General features: G+C 43.7%; 2 non-coding genes across 2 annotated transcripts; one reads left to right on the forward strand and one right to left on the reverse strand.

The window, feature by feature from the left end:
• Positions 1 to 8,194: 8,194 nt before the first annotated feature.
• On the forward strand, positions 8,195 to 8,267 carry trnaf-gaa. The gene has a single exon. It is a non-coding gene; the product is annotated as a tRNA-Phe (tRNA).
• Positions 8,268 to 8,949: 682 nt separating this feature from the next.
• trnaf-gaa lies at positions 8,950 to 9,022 on the reverse strand. Its single transcript has one exon. It is a non-coding gene; the product is annotated as a tRNA-Phe (tRNA).
• Positions 9,023 to 17,049: the final 8,027 nt, after the last annotated feature.

The raw sequence follows: 17,049 nt of genomic DNA on the forward strand, positions 1-17,049 counted from the left end.
CAGCTGCAGTTTAACAGCCAGCGTATGCTGAGGCAGGGTTTCGCCACACGCTCACACTGAAACACATTCAGAGGGTGGGCAGGGGTCACAAGGTCACTACCTGACCTGTGGAGCCTCTCTGTCTGTCTGTGTTCATGTGTATATATGTGTGTGTATGTGTGTGTGTGTGAGAGAGAGAAAGAAAGAGAGATTTGTATGTGTGTGCGTGTTTGTCTCATTTTTCAAGCTCTCATCACTTAGAAACAATGTCTCTACAATGGCAGCAATTTAGAGCCCTTCAAATGTTCTGACATCAGTAGTTAATTCAGGCCCACATTATCAAGGGGGACGGAGAGTGTGTGTGTGTGTGTGTGTGGAGGGGGAGCTTGTAAAAAATGAAGATCAGTGTATACGGCCCCGTAACCTCAAACAATGTGGTCCACTGCTCTCCAGTTTAATGGCTTTCACCTGCAGCACAAAGGCGACTGGGTTCAGGGGGAGCAGAAGTGCTTACAGCGCCGTATAAAGAGAGGTGACAGTGAAGAATAGCCCCGGGTGGGGGCAGGTTGGGGGATGGGGGGGGCACTACCTCTGTCCTCAAGGGCAGGAGTCAAAGGCTGAAAAGGTGAGGTGGTATATCCAAGGCCCCTCGATTTTAAAAAGATGTAAATAAAGAGATAAAGTATAACATGAGCACACCTAATAATAATAATAATAAGATCCACAGATGGCCTGAGTGAGTTTTATTTGATATTTTGTCTGGGAGCGGAGACAGAGCGTTCCAGAGAGCACTGATCTGCCACGGCCTGCGTTAGATTATGATATGAGCAAAACCCTGCTGTCACAGCAGAGGCTACAGGCTGCCTGCTCACTGGCCTCTGTGACTCCGGCCCAGGGCTGATGGGTAACGGATGCATGTCTGAGAGGGGGGGAGAGAGGGGGGAGAGGGGTTGAGTCATCAGGCAGCATGCCTCTCAGGGGTGCTCACAGAGGCTTGGCGAGTCAGGCAGGCGCTGCCTCCTGCCCTTCTGCTCCCCAAAAGCCTCTAATAATCTGCATGGCTGACACACCGTCATGTCTCCCTGCTCCAGCGAAGCTAGATAAACCACGGCCGTTTTTCAACAGGGCGATGTGATTCACAAAGGAACTATGCAAGGGATGTCAAAACAGGGGGGTAGTCATTCACAAAGATAGGGGAGGAAATATGCTGATTTGGAACTAAAGGCCTTATACTTGCGAATGTATTATATAATCACATTTTTATATGATGTATGAAAGTTAAGACATTTGCACACATTTTCATGTCAATTATAAACAATAAAAGGACATATTTGGCTTTGGCCCTTTTTTTTTTTTTAAATCTATCACTATTAGGCAACAAATTTACAGAAAAAGGATTTAACCTTAGTCTGACGCCATTTTGAAATATCACACCTACTACCTGAATAGTTTTTTTTTTCCAATCTTCCCCCAAAATTGTGCTACTATAGTTTTAACCTCCTGAGTGACATTCCAGGTGTCGAGTGTATATGTCCGCAGACACCATCAAACTGACTGACGGAGAACCTGATGAAACCTCACCAGGAGAAATCACCACATGCTTCCCATGGTCAGGTGGGCCTATGCCGAAAGGCCGACGCCAATGGACCGCAGAACGAGATGAGACTCAATAGAGGGCTACACTGAGAACGTATTGACTCTTCTCTTACAATTCTTTTTAAGCAGCAAGATAAAAAATCAGATATCTCAGCCCGGCACAGCAAAAAAAGCAGATCCATTATAGACGATGCAAATGACAGCCTGGTCTGTGAAGTGATGGTGCTGATGCTAAGTGCACAGTCACACAGCTCGTGTCAATCGATCAGAACCAAACAACAGAACAACTTACTCAACTAAACACGATCGACTCAAAACTGTGCGGCACGTTCATTTAAGGATTAACACCGTGAGCAATCATCTTTCAATAACAACATCTTACAAAGTTTGCTTTGGCCTTGTTCACTCACTGAAAAGCCTATTGACTCTGTTCGGGATTTCTTGTACCTCACAAAAACAGCCATAGGCCTATTCATAGTTCCCAGAATACAGGCTGACTTACCTGGACCATACCTCAGCACTTTCTGGCATTTAATTGTCAACGACTGTCTTTCATTATCGCAGGTCATTAATAGGTGATTGACTTGCTGTACAGGGCCTCTGACTTTGTAGCGCTCAGCTCGGAGCTGAGGAGGTTGCTGGGAGTTTGACAGCAGTCCCGCTGTGTCTGGCCATACCCCGAGCTGTGTGGATTTCCAAGCTTTTGTTTAGCTTGTAGCTCAATTCCTTTGTCTACTGAAAGCCCACTACCACACCAGCTGGTTTGAAGAGATGACAGATTGTTTAGATACATGAAGCATTAAGTGTTACTCTTCGGTAATTTATGTTTCATTTTATGTGTGTCATTATGGTGAGCTTATTACCTTGGGCCTAATGGCAACATGTCTAATCGAAGATCACAGGCTGTTTTTACTGAAGCACAGAAGCAGCAGACCAAGTTATGGACCTACATTACGAATGGGAACGTGGAGTAAAGCCAGATGACTACAGAGAAACGAGAGCAAGCGCAGTTATTGTTCAACAGTTGTTTGTGCCAACATGTGACTATCTGCCATTGTAGCTCGCCAGAAACTCACTTCTCTCTTCAGCTCCGAAAGAAAGCTCTCCATTACTTATGTGTCAAGGTCTGGCAGTTTTTTTTTCGAGCTTGTAATAACCAACACTGTTTTCTGTCCTACGTCTGTTGGAAAGAAAAAAAAACGGCGTGAGTTAGTATGCATACCGACAAAAGCGAATGGTCATTTACTTAGTCTCCAGATTCCTGACATGGATTACTGAGATTGAGTTAGTAGTGCCACCTGCTGGAGAAGACGCGACTTGCACCACAATCTCTTGTGATGAATGGCTTTCTGAGCATGTTTTGGCAAAAGGTAAGGGAGAATGTGTATGTTCTTTCATTGTGCCTGACAGTGGAGAGAATTTTTGCCCCCTGTGTTTGTAAACACACGTTTCAAAGATTACCCTTGTTTTCAGACTCAGTAAGAAGACAATGAAGGAGAAAAACAACAGGCCATTCTCCTCATGCTCTCTCTCTACAGTATCTCTCTCTCTCACACACACACACACACACACACACACACACACACACACACACACTGTCTGCACATTTGTTCACAGCCCTACACAAGAAGCTTCACCTATAAATCAAGTCCAGACAACAGCTCAGCAGTATCATACTGTGTATAGTCAAGGCATTTTTTTTTTTCTTTTCTGTGTGAACCGAGTGAACTGCGCTACGTGATCTTGCTTAATGCAGTGTCATGTTAACACTTTGAGCCCACGTGCCCTGGGGCTGAGAGAGTGTTGGATGGCAGCAACACAATGCCTTTGACACCAGGAGTAATCATTCCCGGGAGAGTCAATGACAAATGTCTCCCATCAGAGATGCAACACCTATCATTTAATAGAAGAAGAGGCACAGAGCACATTGTCCCCACTGTCGTTAGGGAACACCGAACGTGAGAACATAAGGAAGCTCATTGTACATTCTGGTAGTTAGGACGGAAATAGATGTGCTGATAAAAAAAGGTGCTGAGACTGGTAGTGAAAGGATCAGATTTTATACACGATCCTCTTGTATTTGCTAGTGAGTGAACTTCCCTACAGACAAGCGTCTCTGTCTGTCTGGTGTGCACGGCTCAGCCGCTAAGGTTATTAGAGGTTAGCATTAAATTCTTCCTTTACCTGCAGTCTCTTTCCTGAAGAACATTTTTTCCCCCCACTGACATGAGTGCGACACATACAAAACAAACAGACAAATCTGCAACAGAATTAGAGAAGACAGAATGAGACAATAGAACAATGGACAGGTCAGGGGGAGATGACAACAGCCTCTGTAACCCAAACAAACCCAACCAGAAGGACCCTGATTTGATTCTAATGACATAATAAGGGCTGTGATGGGAGACACATTGTCTCCAGGGCGTCGCGCTCAGTTGACACCGGGTCCCTCGCTGGCCGGGGCCCTTCTCCCCTGGGGGTCCCGTGGTGGTGAGTGCGTGCTCGCCCTCTGTAATTTCAATCCTGGAAGCTCACACAATGCACTGAATGGGCCACTGACAGCCCAACAAGAGGGCTTTCTCAGCTGCAGGTGTGCCCCCCCCCCCCCCCATCCTGCCCCAGCCCCGACAACCCCCACCCTCACACACACACACACACACACACACACACACACACACACACACACACACACACACACACACACAGTAATCCCACCCCAATCCCACCCCATCAGAAGGGTAAATGAGGGGTTTCTTGGGGGCGTGACTATGCCTCTGATGGAGGATGTTGCCCGGATTGCACTGGTCTCCTGGACACATGAACAATCCCGGGAGGCCGTGTTCACGCCCGCCTCTGGTTCTGTTCTGTTCTGGTTTGGACCTGCCTGTAGTCACACCTGAGGCACACCACACTCTGACAGCCTTTGTCTCTGGAGGACTGTATGGTGTCTCTGTGTGTGTGTGTGTCTTGCTCACACTCTGTGTGTGTGTGTGTGTCTTGCTCACACTCTGTGTGTGTGTGTGTGTGTGTGTGTGTGTGTGTCTTGCTCACACTCTGTGTGTGTGTGTGTGTGTGTGTGTGTGTGTCTTGCTCACACTCTGTGTGTGTGTGTGTGTGTGTCTTGCTCACACTCTGTGTGTGTGTGTGTCTTGCTCACACTCTGTGTGTGTGTGTGTGTCTTGCTCACACTCTGTGTGTGTGTGTGTGTGTGTGTCTCGCTCACACTCTGTGTGTGTGTGTGTCTTGCTCACACTCTCTGTGTGTGTGTGTCTTTCCTCCTTCTCACTTTTCTCTCTGTCTGTCTTTCCTCTCTCTTCTCCTCTTTCTTTGTATTATACACATGCTCAAACACACACACACACACACAATACACACCCTCACTCTCTCTCTCCGTCTGCCTCTCCTTACCATTTCCTCACTCCTTTCCCCCCACCTTCTCTCTCTCTCTCTCTCTCTTTATCTCTCTCTGTCTCTATCTCCCTCACTCCTTTTCTCTCCGTACTCTCTCCACCAGCATGGAGCAGTAACCCGATCCCGGAGTCGTAAATCACGTCCTCCCAGGTCTCGCCTCCGTGTCCATTCCACTGTCAGAGCGCGTCTTCCATAAATCAGCGTTTTGTTTCCAATAAAACCCCGGCGACTCTATAGACACGGCTCTCCTAAACCCGGGGACGGGGCGAGGTGAGGGAAGCTGAGAAGAGGTTCAGGTGCTACTTCCAGCCCCTGTTGCGCTACTGCAAGTCGACGCAAAGCTCAGCTCAGCTCTGTCTTGTTCTCCTTTCTTCTGCTTGGGTTACGTTCTCTGAGAGTCAGAAAACTCCGAGCTCTGTCAAGACATGTGTCAATCCGCAGGGTAATCTCGTTTCACCCGCCGTCCAGAGAGACGCATCGCGCCGTGCCAAGCTGGGCCGTGCCGAGGAGATGCCGAGGATGCCGGTGAAATGCAGGCATGTGGAGGTTACACGGGGCACTCACAATGGCCTGGAGGTTGTGTTACCACACAAGGGGCTGCTTGGCTTCCAGCCTCCCATCCTCCCCTGGATAGGATGACAGGGAAAGAATCTCCCTCCAGCATCCCGAGCAGCTACTAGACTGCTAGCTCACAGACAGACAGCCAACCAGGCAGCCCATATTTACCAGAGCAGAGCCGCTATTATGTTTTCTTTAGTTTGACCCCAGACAGCAGGAAACATTTGACTCCTTCAGGGACCATATACCAGATAAGAGCAATTGAATATGTCTCACATGACATGAAGGAATGCTTCAACAGAATGAGCTGCTTCTCATACAAAGCATATAACAAGAGGCTCTGAAAACATATTTGGAGAGGATAGACTATGAAAAAAAAAAAAACAGAACTGAAAATGAACATGACCATGAGCTACTGTATGTTGTGAATCCTCCGCTTTAAAAACGAAATAGTACTTGTGTAGAGTATTAGTGCAGAGGCTTTTAGTATACGTGGCACAATACAATATCCTGTTTTTAAATAGACAGTTACATCCTGGAGAAGGCAAGGTTTGGACCTGGCTCATGTGTCCTATGACAACGCAAAACGAACCATGTTTGAGGGCCTAGGTGTGGGGGGCGTTGGTTTGTTAAGACAGAAACATGTCAAAACAGTACACTTAACTTCAGTGTGGTACAGAGGGTCATGTAGAACCATGTAAGAACCAGTAGTATAAAAAAAATACAATCTAGCTTCAATAGCATATCAGCTGTACTATTAGTCATTTAGTTTTTGTAGAGTAACATATACTTGTTGAATAACACATACTTGTGGAGTAACATATACTTGTTGAGTAACATATACTTGTAGAATAACACATACTTGTGGAGTAACATATACTTGTTGAATAACATATACTTGTGGAGTAACATATACTTGTTGAGTAACATACAGTATACTTGTTGAATAGCATATACTTATTGAATAACATATACTTGTCGAATAACATAAACTTGTTGAAAAACATATACTTGTTAAATAACATATACTTGTTGAAAAACATACTTGTGGAGCAACATATACTTAATGCATAACATGTACTTGTTGAGTAACATATACACGTCGTTGAGTAATGTAGCCTGTATCTATTGGCAAACACAGCATAGGTTTCATTGATTAGCCTGAGAGGGTGTGAATGGATAACGATGCTGTATAGTGTATAGATTTGTATGTTTCATTGATCAGCCTGAGAGGGTGTGAGTTGATAACGATGCTGTATAGATTTGTATGTGAACTCTGCCTGGGCAATACAAGGGGTTAAGTGGTGAAGAGCGTCCCATGGAGAACCCCAGGGAAACGCCTGAGCTGATAAATGCATTCATTGCATTGCACTGGACAGTAAGGTGATTTAAATATAGAGAAATAAACCTGAATTAAATTATATTGAAATATAGCATAGTTTTGTAAGAAATATTAAGCCTATAGTTGTTCATCCACAATTATACATTTAATTGGTTATGCCAATACACTAGTGCATCGCCTAAATAAGAATACGAATATTTCTATTTGAAGAGAAAAATGCTGTAAGTTCTCCAGCCTCAAAACACTAATTGGGGTGTTGCATGTTCTATGCCCTACCACTGAAACACAACTCACAGTGGAAGTGCAAGCAGATATAGCTGTGAGTTTTGCTGCCATCTCCTGGTTCTGGGACGAATTGCTTTGGGGTGGTTGTAAACAAGAATTGCGAGGGGTACTTTTATGATGTATTTGAAAACAGACTTCCTCAATCACACAGTGGATTTCACTGATTAATAATGATAATAATAATAATAATAATAAAACAAAACAACTGCTACATATATATTGATATAAATAGCACATTTATATTTGAGCACTTCAGTCATATATGATGGAGCACACATTTGAATTGAGGGACTGCAGGGCAAAATGTCCCCAATGGCCTTATCATAGAGCAGTGATTCCCACACTTTTCATGTCTCCCATGTGACAATGAGAAATAAATTGCGCCCCCCTCCCCATATGGAGAGAAAGATGTCTCAAACTGATTTGTAAATGCATGGACTGGGTTCTGGGCTACTGTAAAAACATGGCAGACTCTGTGGAAGAGGACCTGCACCCTATGTAGATACAAAAGGGCTCATTCTAAGCTAACGAAAACACAACGATTCGTAGTTACAGGTAATTAATTATACACTTATATATACAAATCTATATTCCATTTCCAAAAGCTACGCAACTTCTGATGGGCATCTGTTTGTACATTAAAAACAGGTAATAGGCATGAGCATCTCAATGTTTGCATTTCAGCCATAACCACTTAGTTTTTAGCTACCTGACCACAGAATGGTGAACGAAGATAGATGGCTCAGTGAGTTGTGAACTGGCTAACTTGAGGTGAAATGGAGCTAATTAAGTTACCCGAGCATGGTAGGCATGAATGAAAACTGTTTTTCTTCCCGACACGAGACATAGCAGTATAGTACTACTACATATAATATGTTAGGAGAACCATTAATGACAACATGAGGTTCTTTGACGTCTATGATAAATCATCTTCTTCTTTAAAATATGTCAGAGAACAACGAATATAAAATGAAGCAAAATGGGACGTTGATATTGCCAACGACCACCTGTAGTCGTGAGAACGCCGAAATAGCTCAGTTGGGAGAGCGTTAGACTGAAGATCTAAATGTCCCTGGTTCGATCCCGGGTTTCGGCAGGTTTTGAAAACCTGATGATGCGTCGCAAAAAGCAAGCTTCACAGAAAGACCTCACCGTTCACAAGATCTTGAAAAAAGTAGGCCGCTACTTCAGACCATTCAGTCTACAAGGTTGATGGAAAGGTAACGTTATAGTGAGCGTCAAACTAAATTCCTACCACGCAGCTGAAATGGATCATGACAGGTCAACAAAACCGGATAGTTAATATAAGTTTAGTATAAAAAATCTATAATGTAGATTTATAGTATATTTATATTTATCTAAGGTTTGTAAAGCTAGGCACATAATAATGCTTCACTAACTTACCGGTAACCATCTAGTTCAGCTATCAAACTGCTTGCTAGCTGCAGGGTAATGTCATTGAAGACTTGCTAGTGTGAGCTGAAATGGTGAAATCAAGACTGAGATAGGCATGAATGTAAAGCATTTAAGAATATTGATTTAGTTTTTCTTGGTACAGATTGTTAAACAGATGCTTCTTAGTGAAGCATTATTATGTGCCTAGCTTTACAAACCTTAGATAAATATAAATATAATATAAATCTACATTATAGATGTTTCCATCAACCTTGTAGACTGAATGGTCTGAAGTAGCGGCCTACTTTTTTCAAGATCTTGTGAACGGTGAGGTCTTTCTGTGAAGCTAGCTTTTTGCGATGCATCATCAGGTTTTCAAAACCTGCCGAAACCCGGGATCGAACCAGGGACATTTAGATCTTCAGTCTAACGCTCTCCCAACTGAGCTATTTCGGCGTTCTGACGACTACAGGTGGTCGTTGGCAATATCAACGTCCCATTTTGCTTCATTTTATATTCGTTGTTCTCTGACATATTTTAAAGAAGAAGATGATTTATCATAGACGTCAAAGAACCTCATGTTGTCATAAAAGGCTATAAAGTCTGTAGGGAAGTGAATGTGAGTGTATCTATTAGGCTACGTGGACAATATTACTTTAGTCTGTCCATGAAATGTGTTTCTTTTGTACACAAAGTGAGAAGTGCTTTCAGCCTTTTGTTCACAAAATTAGTAATTCGCTTTCTTTTCTGTGCTCAAAAGAATGTAGCCTACTCTTTTCAATATTTCGTCAACACAATGCTAACGATTTTGTATTCGTTGTGGATAAAGGGGCATTGCGGTGGTTAACATGACTCCGTAATAAGTGAACGCATTATCATAGTACATAGAATGCATACGAAAAAAGGTCTGTTACACTTGGCACCCCAATAACCTGCATGCTAGCCTATTGGTTAACTAAAACCCTAGTTTCGATGAAAACCCTTCCCTCTACACAAACATAACCGAGGATTGTCTTTCTGGAATAAATTAAACCAATGACTGTAAAATCATTTTTAAATGATGATTAGTTATTTTTAAATTGTATTTTAAATATTTAAATGTGATGTTTACAGTCATTGAATGAAAATATGTGTTACTTAATTAGTGAGACACAAGGTATGTTAGGCCTACATACGGGTTTGCGTATAGCAGCCTATGTCATCCTTCTTCATGTACGCAGGCTACAACATACACCACGGCCCAAATAAAACCAGTCTGCCACCTAGTGGTCGCTCTAAGTTGCCTTTGTTCCACCTATTTTAGGTGGTGGGCCGAAGCATAGACATATATACCGAAGCCTCGTATCTGTTCAACTTTGCAATTTAATTTACGAGGACCTGAATTTCTAAAGTTGGGATGATTAATTGTAATTAATAATGAATAATTTCTAACGATAAACCAGTTGTTGCCAGGACAATTTCCCGTGTAGTTTGTCAAAACCATAGTGTAAAAGTTTGTTAAACTCGCCAGGAAACACAGTTGCCTACTAAATCAATCGAACCAATAACACGATGTTATACTGGCGTAAGAACATTATTAACCAATCAGATGCAGCCATATTGACACCCGTTTCACCGATTACTCAGCTGTTGGTAATATTGACATATTTTACTATTTTACAGCTCCAACACATTGAAACGGAGACGTGTTGTAATTAATAATTTGATCAGTATAAGGCCGTTTTAAAACATGTTTGTTTTCTAAACCGTCTTTTTCATACGTGAGTGATGGTGTAAATAGTTTTAGTTCGCTAACGAGCCGTAGTTTGTACTATATAGGCTAGCCTACTGTTAGCTATGCTATTTGTTAATTCCTCATTAAACTTTTCTCTGGTTTTCTATGGTTTTGACAAACTGCACGGGAAATTGTCCTGGCAACAACTGGTTTATCGTTAGAAATTATATAATCATCCCAACTTTAGAAATTCAGGTCCTCGTAAATTAAATTGCAAAGTTGATACGAGGCTTCGGCCCACCACCTATTTGTGTGTGGATCGCGAAAAGGCAAAAAGAATGTCACAAAAGTATGTCAGTGGAAGCTCGTATTAATGTGTGTGTTGGATTGGATGATCCACAAATGTAGATTCAACACTTCACACACACAGAATTACCAAATTACATTTTCACGACAAATGTACCCACAAAGTATGATTTTTGTATAAAATATATAATTACAAATAGACATTACTTTGTACCAATCTTGGTATGTTTATTCAAATGAGTCACAAATTGGGAGTTCTGTGTTTGTGGATAGAAAAACACATTTGTAACTTATTGCATATTTATGGATCATGGTCTGTGCATTTATTAAACATTTTGAGACATTTCCCTCTCCATGCCACGGTGCAAAGATTGAGATGCTTATGCTTATTACCTGTTTTTAATATATAAAAAAAGATGCCTGTCAGCAGTTGCATAGTTTTTCTTAAGCATAATTTAAGAACAGTTAAACTTAAATGTACAGTGTGTTTTTTCAGTGGCATCTATTAATAGAAATTGAATATATTATTCATAACCTGTAACTACGAATCATTGTGTTTTTGTTAGCTTAGAATAAGCCCTTCGTATCTACATAGGGTGCGGGTCCTCTTCCACAGAGTCGCCATGTTTCTACAGTAGCCCAAAAAGGAAAAACCAGAACACTGGCTCGAGATGGGGCTTTTCACCTTTTTTATGGCATTTGACGACCACCATAAGTATGTTTGTAAAGGGAAGGCTTTGAGTAGCAATTCAGCAAGCTCACCACTACTAAAGACGACACACTGTGTCTTTAATACCTTAATACCTTTGTACCTTTAATAATTAGACTAGCTATACCTTCTAACGATAGGCCCCACGGGGGAGTACGTTGTTTAGGGCTGTGGTTCCATTTTTGCTGTAACTCTGCACCCATGTGTGGCATAGATAGAGGGTCTCATGAGCTGCGCTGTCCCTAGCGGTTATTTAGAGGTACTGCAGTAACAGTAACCACTTCCAGAAAACGTTGCCTCAAGTGGAGGAAATGAGGCAGTACAAGTTATCCTTTACCACATCAGACTTTTTGCTGTTTTCTATAATTCTTGTCACTTCTTTCATGAATTGTTGCTCACTTTCTCAACATTCAAGATTCCTTTATTGTTTCATCTCAGTGTACAGGTATAAGAGAAAGTTCTTGGGTTTCGGCTCCTCGACATTGCAGCAGTAAATAATAATAGTGTGTGTTATGCAAAGTGGTAATGTAGATTGTTTGCATGTTTGTGTGTGTTTCTATATGCACAGCTATTTCTGAGTGTGTGTGTGTGTGCGTGTGTGTCACATGCAGACAGGCAACAAGCAACTGGCCTCTGTTATCCATCGTTCATAAGCCTGGTTGCGTGGTGGAAAAAACTGTAACGGAGCCTGCATGCCCGGGCCTTGAGGCTACTATACCGCACACCAGAAGGCAGCCACTGAAACAGGCCGTGATCGGGGTGGCTGGGTACCTTTGAATCATTTGTGACTGAGGGCAGTGCAGTTCCCATACCACACAGTGATGCCTCCAGTCAGGAGCAGAGCAGTTCCCATACCACACAGTGATGCCTCCAGTCAGGAGCAGAGCAGTTCCCATACCACACAGTGATGCCTCCAGTCATGAGCAGAGCAGTTCCCATACCACACAGTGATGCCTCCAGTCATGAGCAGAGCAGTTCCCATACCACACAGTGATGCCTCCAGTCCGGAGCAGAGCAGTTCCCATACCACACAGTGATGCCCCCAGTCAGGGCACTCTCCGCTGGGCCTCTGGAGACCTGCTGATGGTGACGGGGTTCAGCCTCTCTCTGGAGAAGGCCCATAGCCTCTGTTGCTGCCTCTCTCTGCAGTAGACCCCCTGATGGTGACGGGGTTCAGCCTCTCTCTGCAGTAGAGCCCCTGATGGTGACGGGGTTCAGCCTCTCTCTGCAGTAGAGCTGCTGGCTGATGGTGACGGGGTTCAGCCTCTCTCTGCGGTAGACCCCCTGATGGTGACGGGGTTCAGCCTCTCTCTGCGGGGAGCTGCTGGCTGATGGTGACGGGGTTCAGCCTCTCTCTGCAGTAGAGCCCCTGATGGTGACGGGGTTCAGCCTCTCTCTGCAGTAGAGCTGCTGGCTGATGGTGACGGGGTTCGGCCTCTCTCTGCAGTAGAGCTGCTGGCTGATGGTGATGGGGTTCAGCCTCTCTCTGCAGTAGACCCCCTGATGGTGATGGGGTTCAGCCTCTCTCTGCAGTAGACCCCCTGATGGTGACGGGGTTCAGCCTCTCTCTGCAGTAGACCCCCTGATGGTGACGGGGTTCAGCCTCTCTCTGCAGTAGACCCCCTGATGGTGATGGGGTTCAGCCTCTCTCTGCAGTAGACATGCTGATGGTGACGGGGTTCAGCCTCTCTCCTCTCCTCCTGTAGCTTATGATCAGCGCCCTGGTCTTAGTGAAATTGAGAGACAGATTGTTCTCCTGGCGCCTTACTGTGTCAGGTTGTTGACTTCTCTCTTGTAGGTCGTCTCGTCGTCATTGGTAATCAGTTCTGTCGCCGTCGGTGTTGTCGGCAAACGAATCACCGTGCTGGAGGTGTGCATGGCCACGTAGTCGTGGGAGTAGAGGGAGTCGAGGAGGGAGCTCAGGACCCAGCCCTGGGGCTCAGAGGTGTTGACCCCGACAGGAAGTCCAGGGTCCAGCTGCTCAGGCCGGTGTTGAGTCCTAGGCCCCTGAGCTTGGTGTCAACTCTGGATGGGCCTATGGTGCTAAATGCTGAACCATAATCCACAAACAGTATCCTCACGTAAGACTTCCTGTTCACCAGGTCGTTGAGGGCAGCGTGGAGTGTTGTGGCTATGGCATCATCGGTGGATCACTTCTGTCTGTATGCCAATTGGTGGTGGTAACTTAAAGCATTTGTTCACTATGGGAGTGAAAGACACAGGACGGCAGTCATTTAAGCATGTTATTTTGTTTTGTTTTCTAGCACTGGATCAATGATGGATGAGTTAAGGCAGGATGGGGTCTCGTTCTTCTGTCTGCATTTCCGTTTGGCTGCTTTGATCGCTCTGTGACGATCGCATCGCGCTAACCTTAGTTAAGCTACCTTTGTTATGAACCATGCCTTCGTGGCAGTTCTTTCTAATGAGATATTAAAGGACACTGGTGACACTGAATGCATCTAAGTCATGTTTTATGGCAGTATGAACTTAATGAACTCCAGCCTTAATGAAAAGGTTCCTTTCTTCCCTGTACCACATTTTTTTTTTAAGAGGTATAACTACTTTCATTTGGCAGACTTGCTGACTTGAGTGAGGAAGATTGAAAAGATTTAGCCTGGTGCACTAAATGAAATTGGTTTAGTCTGTTCAAAGAGGACAAAGCAGTGATTGATGGTGTGATGTTTATGTGAGTAACAAAAAGGGAGCGAGTGCGAATTGTGCTCATGAGGTTTCAACTTTTGATCCAATATTTGTTTGTGTTGCTCACAAAATGCACATCAAGCCCTGTGTATTTGGCTGAATCCGTTGAGAACAAACTGTTTTAAATCGAGCTCTTTCAAATCAAACAGTGGTAATGATATTGGTTCTGAGGAGTCTGATGCTGGAGTTTCCCCCAAGTAATTCAGTGGCCACTGAGGCGTTCCTTCATCTTCATGCGTGATAAATGGATGTTGGATAGCATCCTTTCATTTGATCCAGTGTGATCTCTTTAGAAGTGAGAATGTCTTTTTCAATTTTAGCCAATGCATTTCCTCCGGAATGGAGACTACCGTTTCCAGCTTGAGAAATGAAACCATCTGGTCTGACATGACAAAAGAAAACAGGACTTTTCATTTGAGGCACACAATTTTAGTTTCATGACACGACTTCACTCATCCCAAGACCCTTCAGCTGCCGCCCCTGTTTTACAGTAAGAGACCTCGCTGACCACAGTGACCTGCCTGACCACAGGCTACTGTTGACCTCTCCTGAAGCTACCACTGTTCAGTCAGTTCAGTCTGAATGGTTCTGAGCATTGCAATGTCATACAGATGTTTAAACAGATATGTGCAAGGGATGATACAATAACATTGGATGCTGCAGAGACGAAGAACTCCATGGCTTAGACTCTTGTCCCTGCCTTTTGTTACAATGACTGGATATACAAAAGTTATGGACATAAGCGATTTAAAGGTATAAATCACCTTAAAATCACACCCATTTTTGCAATCCAACAGGATTATAGATAATGGTATTTAAATACATATTTCACTGGCTTTGTACCTGTGCTCTGCTAATCTAATCTAATCTAATCTAATCTAATCTGTTATATTTAATCTAGTCTAATCTACAGAGCATACCTCCCAGAAACTTGAATAGGACAGCGACATAGAGGACAGATAAACCATTCTTACTGGTAAACCAGATAACAGTGGTGATAGTCAACTTTAAATTGCAAGTTGTAAGCTGAGCGTATTTAATAGAATGGGCATGCATAATAAAATGCAATAGATTGAGTAGAATGGGCATGCATGATACGATGCAATAGATTGTGAGTGGATTCAGTGGATGTTTTGTTAGCAACCACGTGCTTCACTCAAGCACTGACTGGCAGTAATGGATCAAACATTACTTTTAGTTTAACAGTCATAAAACAATGATAAAAAAGCACGTTTAAGATTCAGTGTTTTTGTACAAGTAATCCGTAGAGTGACAGTCAGCACACTCTTAACTATTTAGAATTATGTAGAACCTTCTGTGTGGAAGCCTCTGACTGCTTATCTCTTACCAGTGAATAGAATACAGCTTTTACCTGCTTCAGGGATGAGCTTTTACTTCAAATATTTCATTAGTATGATAAAGACGTTTTACAACTTCAGTCCCCTAGAAAAGGCCATTGATGGGGAGGATGAGCAGATACGACAGAGAAGAGGACAGAGGGAGAGAGAGCTTAGTACTTCCTCTTAACACCCAGGATCCCTTCAGACTCCTGAGCCATTGTTATTCCAATCTGTCTCCACGCCACGGAAACGGATCATTGTTGAGTGAACTAGCTGGAAACGAAAACCCCGGGATCCCTTTGGCAGGGATGGCAGTGTATGCAGGCTGGAGGACTGACTGACTGACTGACTGACTGACTGACTGACTGACTGACTGACTGACTGACTGACTGATGTGTGATGACAAGCCCCACATGGAGCTTCTTACTGAAGCACTTCCTTCAGGTCTTACTTCTGGAGGCATCACAACAACCGTCTTGGCCAGGAACTGGAAACTAAATACAGCACCACTGGTGTCAGGGATGACTCCATTGACAGCAGAAAGTTCGGATTGTATTCTGCCACTTGTTAGTTGCTTTTGGTCTCAGTGTATATGGACTGGTCTTCTGCCTCACTTGTTAGTGTCTTTGGGTCTCAGTGTATCTGGACTGCTCTTCCTTAGCTGTCCTTTTAAGGGAACACTCTCTTTGAAACCTCTATTACAAAACTGCAGGAGTTTTATTGTCATTAATCACTATGACGGTTGAAGTCCTACGATATGAGATGTCATGACAGCACTTTGTAGGTGTTATCACTACATATGGAGATCTGTCATGACAGTTATTGATGATGATGATGCCATTACATCTTATGAAGTCTTATGATGCATGCCATCTGTCATGACATGGTTATGTCAGGACTATTACAAATGGTTTAGGTGGTGTCTTACCTCAGCCTCTTTTGGGACAAAGATTGCTGGAAGCTCTTGATCTTAAAGAGAATAGCTTGCTGCACACAAAGCATGCACTCTTTATTCCACTAGATGGCAGTAGAGCACTTCCCCAGCAGCTGCCCTCCACTGGTCACCGAGCAAGCTGGAGCATGTGTTTGTGCTTTTGAACAACACCGGATGATTTACACACAAACCACGTTCTCTCCAGGATGGGAGTTTATTGCACGTTTAGTCATTGTCTGCTCTGTCAATAACAATGTCATCAGACTATTACGGTATGTACTGTGGTGTTGTTTTGACACCGCCGGTGAGCTCATTACCTCCGGTGTGGCCTGCACATGTGTCCTCTGTCCTAGAACATCTCGTCGGAAGTTTGAGGCATTTTAATGGCAGCTCCAGTAAAGCCATCCTCTCTCAGTTCCGTCTGAATTCGCTAAATCGTCGTCGGTTAACTCAGTGCACCATTTGCAGCCCAATGGGATTATATTCTTCTATACTGTGGAATCCCTGTCAAATCAGACAACAATAAACTGTTTTAGTCATATAGTTTGACTCAAATAGTTTTAAACAATGTTATTCGAGTTAGGGAGTATTCATGATTTATACTTTAGACTACACGGCTACACCATGACCTTGCTAAGGTAGCCATAGAGACACACCACAGACCACATGAGACAGGGGGCAGACTCTTTGGTGTTGAACTGGGGGTCTTTTCTCCCCCATCCCCCCCCCCCCCCCCCCTCTCTCTCTCTCTCGTTCTTGTCGTCTGATGGGAGCTGCTTT

This window comes from Clupea harengus, chromosome 20 (genome assembly GCF_900700415.2).
Source record: "Clupea harengus chromosome 20, Ch_v2.0.2, whole genome shotgun sequence".
NCBI classification, from domain to species: domain Eukaryota; kingdom Metazoa; phylum Chordata; class Actinopteri; order Clupeiformes; family Clupeidae; genus Clupea; species Clupea harengus.